The sequence below is a fragment of the Bidens hawaiensis genome, unplaced genomic scaffold (genome assembly GCF_021521415.1).
Source record: "Bidens hawaiensis isolate Kalapana, Puna unplaced genomic scaffold, B.hawaiensis_p1.1 tig00062045_1, whole genome shotgun sequence".
NCBI lineage: Eukaryota > Viridiplantae > Streptophyta > Magnoliopsida > Asterales > Asteraceae > Bidens > Bidens hawaiensis.
Window position 1 is genome coordinate 17,810 of NW_027506501.1, and position 7,417 is coordinate 25,226.

Here is a 7,417-nt window from a genome sequence, read left to right on the forward strand (position 1 = left end):
TGTGCGTGTAAGGGTTTTGCGTGGCTGGGATGCGGGTTCGAGCCTTCCTTAGCCCGAGATTTTAGTTTGTTTTTTTTAAAGCATTCTTTTGTTATATTTAAAGCTCATAAATCTATTTAATTATATTACTAATATGTATACATAATAAAGAATCAATGTTTTTATAAAATCGACTTTAACTACTCGTTTTCCGATATTTTGGCTAAAACAATATACATGTATATATTTATATGAATATATATACATTTATATATATATATATATTAGTTATTAAAAATTGTTAAAGAATTGTAATTTAAAATATATATACTTTAATTTCATCTCGTTCATTTACGTATTAAAATTATAGTTACATATTTATTTAAAGGATCATACTTTGTATTATTAGTTATAACTGTTATTATTTATTTAAAAGAAATCTTTATTAATAATAAAAATATATACATAAATATATAAATCGTATATTTAGTTTAAAATGCTCATCTAAGACAAATCTCTTTAAATATTCTATCCATAACTTATAAATATTTATTTTATATATTTTTGTATCAACAAATCATATTATATACGATAGCACTTTGATAATAAAATTAATGTAATAATATTTAACTTTCGTAATAACACACTCGATCATAAATTTCCCGAACCTCCATCTAATTTTAGCTTCGTATTCAACACATATTTATTTTTTCCCGCAATTATTGTTACTTAGGACTTCTTGTCGGTATCATTCCTGAAGAGCTTCGTTCACCGCTTTCTTACCTAACTTTCTTAATCACTAAGGTGAGTACCACATTCCCCTATTTTACCGCTTTCAATGTTTTGGGGACATATGCGTAAATAATATTTCTTATACATACTTATACTCAAAACTGCAACTTTGTCTTATGTGTTAACAACTTATACCTTACTTGTTTATGTGCTTATTTGCTTTGTATGCTTTCGCATTCGGAGAGGTCCAACATAATCTCAGTCTAGTATGATCATACGCCAGTCGTTATAGCCTTGTGCTTCTCGACATCTCAGTTATACTTGCTTATTTGGTTAATTTGTTATTCTCATATGACTTGTTGCAAATACTTATTTTTATATATACTATATGTACACTTAAATTGGTGTGTGGCCCACTCAACATGTGTTGTTGACAAAATTCTATTTTATACGCATATGCAGGTTGGTGAAAACTTACTAAAGACTTTAGTTAGAAGAATATTTTAAATCAAGAAGTATAAAATTTGTATCGTTGTATAAATTATGTACTTGTTTGTATTTTGATTTATTTGATAATTGAATTCAATTAATAGATATTGTCATTTAAATATTGCATGATAGTAACCTTGAGAGCTGTGACAATCAGTTCGCGCCCCGGCATTTCCGCCGTAGGTTGGGGTGTGACACATGCCAACAGCCAAGACTTACTCTTTTCCATGGGACAGCTAATAAAAACTAATACGGCCCCTTCTCAAAGAGACTGCCCTTAAGACTCTATTAAGTGAAGTCATTTAACAGCGGATAGACACAAGTTATGACAACCCTCACACGAAGGCCAAAAAGAAAGCTTTCGTTAAGATAATTCTCCCATACAATAGAACAAGGAGAGCAATCAACGGTATGGCTACTTTAGGACAATTCCCGCCTTAGGGACCCCTACCGTGACAACAGCTACTACGCATCCCACATCAGATAATGCTATCGACGAAACAACCCTTTATCCAATCCAGCCGATTCCGAATCGACCAATTCCGGGATCTTTTTTGTAGCGAAGGCCTGTCATCGAATTCTTCAAACCTGGGGCACGTCGATCCTGAATGAAACTAAAGATCATTGATCCTACTATCAAGAAATCCGTCATATAAAGGCCTAACTCTGGCTCTCTCTACGGGTGGAAGGAAGGGCAACAGCCTTGTCAAGGCGCGGGCCAAGCCCAATCAAAGTGAAGCGATTTATACCGAGCAAGAACCTGCACTAGAATAGGAAAAGCCAGACATTCCTTCTTTTCAGAATTCCAGTCCTGCGGGCCTGCCCGAACTGCCATTGATTTAAACAAAGACACGGGTGCTAGTCTTCCTCGGTTGAAGTAAAAAAAGTCCTCCTTCTTTATCTTATTCCTACCATCTGGGGCAAAAGGATGAGACGGAATAGCGTGTCATTTCGGAACCGTTCATAAGCTTTCCCTTGACCAATCTAAAAGTAAAGGCAACTATCTGGATAATTTTGGGCCGAAGGCATCACAAGATCGAGAGGAGCCATCTTGATTCGGACTAGAGGAGGAAGGAACCTGAGCCCGTAGGTGTAGGAATGTACAGTGGTCAAATAGGATCATTTTCATCATGTGGGAATTAGAATTAATTCCAATTTATCTATTTCTATCCATGTGGGGAGGAAAGAAAAGTCTCTACTCAGCCACAAAATTTATTTTGTACACGACGGGGGTTCTATTTTTCTCTTAATGGGAGTTTTGGGTATCGGTTTATATGGTTCTAATGAACCAACATTAAATTTTGAAACATTAGTTAATCAGTCGTATCTTGTGGCTTTGGAAATAATATTCTATATTGGATTTTTTGTTGCTTTTGCTGTCAAATTGCCGATTCTACCCTTACATACATGGTTACCAGATACCCACGGAGAGGCGCATTACAGTACTTGTATGCTTCTAGCCGGAATTTTATTAAAAATGGGAGCGTATGGATTGATTCGGATTAATATGGAATTATTACCACATGCTCATTCTATATTTTCTCCTTGGTTGATGATAGTAGGCACAGTACAAATAATCTATGCAGCTTCAACATCTCCTGGCCAACGTAATTTAAAAAAAAGTTTAGCCTATTCCTCTGTATCTCATATGGGTTTCATATTTATAGGAATTGCTTCGATAACCGATACGAGACTAAATGAAGCTATTTTACAAATAATCTCTCATGGCTTTATTGGTGCTGCACTTTTTTTCTTGGTAGGAACGAGCTATAATAGAATACGTCTTGCTTATCTCGACGAAATGGGCGGAGTAGCTATCCCCATGCCAAAAATATTTACGATGTTCAGTAGCTTTTCCATGGCTTCCCTTGCATTACCGAGTATGAGTGGTTTTGTTGCAGAAGTGATAGTCTTTTTAGGAATAATTACCAGCCAAAAATATCTTTTAATGCCCAAAATTGCCATCACTTTTGTAATGACAATTGGAATGATATTAACTCCTATTTATTTATTATCTATGTCACGTCAAATGTTCTATGGATACAAGTTACTTACTACTCCGAACTCTTATGTTTTTGATTCTGGACCGCGTGAGTTATTTGATTCTGGACCAGCCAAAAGTCATCTACGTATTATTGTAACATCTGCTGATGTACTTAATAGTTGGGCTGTACCTTCCTCTGGTGTAAAATGTGATGCTATACCTGGTCGTTTAAATCAAATCTCTATTTCGGTACAACGAGAAGGAGTTTACTATGGTCAGTGCAGTGAGATTTGTGGAACTAATCATGCCTTTATGCGTGCACCCGGAAAGATAGGCCTACTGTTAGCCCACTCTGGCTCAGCCGCACCACCCAGGGTGCGAGCCACTCGAGAAGCAAGCTATTACAGCGAGCGGCTGGAGCACTATGGAGCCGAGGAGCAAGGCAGTAGATAAGATAGAAGAAGGGGTCAGGCTCCCGGTGGAGCAGAGGATACGGTTAGGATAACGAACTTGAAACGCGGAGCCCGAGCGTCCGGCGAGCGAGTGGTTAGTGGCCAATAGCGCCCTAGTTGATGGCATTCCTCTCTGCGGCTGCCCTAGTTAACCTTTTTATGCTAGTTTACATTTTGAGTTTAACTGTTTTGCTGATATTAAATGATTAATTGGACTTTGATTCAGGTTCTTTCTGCAGATTCTGAATACAGTAAAGTGCTTGGTTATATACCTCGGGAGCTAGCTGAACATCTGTCAAAGTTAATGGACACATTCAACATAAACTTCGAGGGTCGTATAATGTTGGTTCCTGAACAATCTCGTGCTGTTGTCGCAATTCAATTTTGGTGTCAAGAGAATATTTCCTTTACTGGACTAGAAGAAGAAAAGATTCAAATTTTACAGTTATGTCGACATGTTATAAATGCTGTTAATTTAAGCGAGACAGTCCCTCATGGCATGGTGAAGTACCAACATAATTTTTGTCTGTTGCTACAAGAGGTTTTGAAGACGACTTCTCATGTTTTCACACATGATGAAAAGACCTTCTTAGAAAAGTTTTCTTTGCTTTCTAATGATAGTCAAAGGCTCTTTATTCGCCTTTATACACGCAAAGGTCCATGGTTTCGAATGTCTAATATATCCTATGCTGAAATATTGGACAACCAACTTGCAGTTAAGGAACTCTCTGAAGCAGGTTATCTTTGTTCTATTGAAACCACAGGTGAATTACACAAAGATGATTTGGAAGGAATCTTGAACATTCTTAACGTTGGCGAGCTGCGGGAAATATTAAGTGTGACTAATAAGAAATGTAGTTATAGTTTACGCAAGCAGGAGTCCGTTTCTTCACTTCTTTCTGCATACGGGAATGGATCAAGCCCATTGATATATAAAATGGTTCTTGAGAAAACTGGCTCTTGCATACGTATATCTTCAGCAGCTTATTCCCTAATTGGGCGTGTTGAGAGGCTTTTCTTTTGTAATGGGGAGCAAGATCTATCAGCATTTTTACTTGTAGATTTGGGAATCGTGAAGTATCCAACTTACAACTGTATTGTAACTGACCAGATGTTTTCTAGTAGAGATGATTTACTATTGTATGAAGAGGCACTTGAAGTAGCACAAATTATGGATGAATCTCTTGAAGAAGATGACTCATCAATGGTCTTGAGATGTGTTGCAATATCCACGTCCCGCATATCCAGTTGTGCTGCAAAAAACAGTTAAATTTTCATGTTTTTCAGCATCGTGGGTCTACTCCAAGGTGCTTCTTTTAGGCGTTTTGTTTCTTGAATCTGAACGTAGGTATACCGATGCAATTGATTTACTTAAGCATCTATTACAAAGTTTTGATAAAGATAGAAGAAGAGGTTATTGGACATTGAGACTGTCAATTGATTTGGAACACCTGGGTCGGGTCAATGAGAGCCTATCTGTAGCTGAAAGTGGATTAGATGATCTGTGGGTTCGTGCCGGTTCAAGAATATCATTGCAAAGACGTGTACTTCGGTTAGGAAAACCACCAAGACAGTGGAAGATTCCTAGTTTTTCAGAATTTGTCAATAGAAAGATCCCCGAGGTTCATGTTCAAGGTAGGCCACTTAACTGTAAAACCGGGACAAAGAGCAGGTTTTATGGTGAAGATGGAGAACAATGTAGGGTGGAGGAGCTTGCTCTGCAATATTATGCCGGAGAAGATGGAGGTGGATGGCAAGGGGTTCATTCAGAAAGTGGAATTTGGTTGACTGTTTTTGGGCTGCTTATGTGGGATGTCATCTTTTCTGATGTGCCAAATGTCTTTCTTACCAGATTTCAGACTTCACCCTTAGATTTAGACACAGATTAATTTTATGAATCTAGAAAAAACATCATAGAACCACTATTATCAAAGATTCGGGAAGGCATGGCAGAGGAAATTCTCATAACATCATGGGAATCCCATTTTGGAACATCATGTCGAGGCATTAACTGGAATCGACATTCCTTAACAGAGCTTCGAGCGGTTATGACTTGCATAGGTAGCGGTTGCATGGCAACCATTTGTCGACACTTGGCACAAGATTACAGGAGCTGGTCTAGTGGCATGCCAGATCTATTATTGTGGCGGTTTCATTCAGATTATACTGGTGAGGCAAAGCTTGCTGAAGTTAAAGGGCCTCGTGATCGGCTTTCTGAACAACAACGTGCGTGGCTTCTGTTTTGTATGGATTCCGGGTTCAATGATGAGGTTTGTAGGGTCAACCCTCTGGTTTCTAAGGAATGTTAATCATCCACATTTGTTCTCGATCAAGTTGCATCATGGTGGTACTTTCACCAAATTTCCGGGACGGGTTTATAACAGAGCCGTTATCAATTTCGTTGACATGCTCGCATTGACAAGTTTTCTGTTCACGAGCTTGATGGAATCTTGGAGCAATTACAGTATCCTACAAAAATGGTTAGATTCTACCACTATCTAGTACCTGGTTCAGAATTGGATTGGGGGCTTAGAGCTTTGGGAAGTAATGATGATGTTAGGGGATTTGCTCAGTATATTGGAGCTTGGAAATTAATGAATGTGTATGTTGAGCATGATTACACCTCTGTACACACATACTTCAATTCTGCTCACCCTCAAAGTTTATTATTGAAGAGATAACAGATGAGGAGTTGCTTGCAAGTGAGATAGTAATAGATAAAGGAAATGCAGCTAAGAAAAGGTTGTTGTTGGAATGGCAAGATAGCATAAATGAGACTGGTAAAGGCAGTGTGGAACAAGAGAAAAATGTTGGAGATGAGACTTTTTAACAAGAGAAAAATGTTGGAGTGAATGAAGATGTTGAAGTTGTTGAAGGTGGAGATGGTAGTGGAGATGGAGATAGTGAAGAATCTTCAGGTTCAGATGATGAAAGGGAGATGAAATAATTTTTCAAGTCTACTGCTTCGTAAGAAGTAGCTATACAATGTTTAAAAGAAAATTGATCCAACCTTGGAAAGTGATGGACAAACTGATTCTGTGTGCTTAACTAGTGAAGTTATTAGGCCTAAAAGACATTAGAACAGTCATTGTATGTCATGGTAGCTTTTTATGGTGCGTAAAAGTAGAAGTGATACTAACTAAATCTCTACGATTTTACGTGGAAACTCCTTAAGAGTTGTGCATGTCTCCATATATATCTTTCCGAATGATAGGCAGAAAAGCGATTACCCAGTCATACACGAGCCCGTGAGTGTTCTGATTCCCAAGAAGATGGTGTGTCAAGAAACTGCAGTGATCCAGATTCGGGACTTGCAGTAGTTTACTTGAAGCTGTGTAAATCTTATTATTTTTTAAAAAAAAATATAATAAAATAAAATTATTATTATGTGTTACTAAGACATTCTAGAGCTTATAATGTTAATACTTCTCAATCAAGATGCAAGAAAGAGAACGGGAAGAAGACTCTACAGATCGGCGTGTACTTACAATTTAATCAGACACTGCGGGTCGAGGTCAACTCGGGGTGACTTGGGGAAAGCCAAATACGCTTTGAGAATAGATAGGAGACATCATAATCTCTGATGTGTTGCCCATTTAAGTTTTGAGCTTAATTGAACCTAACCCGTATCACAGAAACGATGAAAACCATTTTAAGTTATTAACCTGCTTACAACCCGTTTCTTTATGTCATAATACAGCTGAACATGGATCTATGTGACAGTCACTTAATTAGTATGATTCCTGTTCGGATCTTTTCTAAAACATGTTGGTCCCCGACT

At 37.7% G+C, this 7,417-nt stretch overlaps 1 pseudogene; it reads left to right on the forward strand.

Annotated features, from left to right (window-relative positions):
- Window positions 1-3,838: 3,838 nt before the first annotated feature.
- On the forward strand, window positions 3,839-5,945 carry LOC143618020 (fanconi-associated nuclease 1 homolog pseudogene; annotated as a pseudogene).
- Window positions 5,946-7,417: the final 1,472 nt, after the last annotated feature.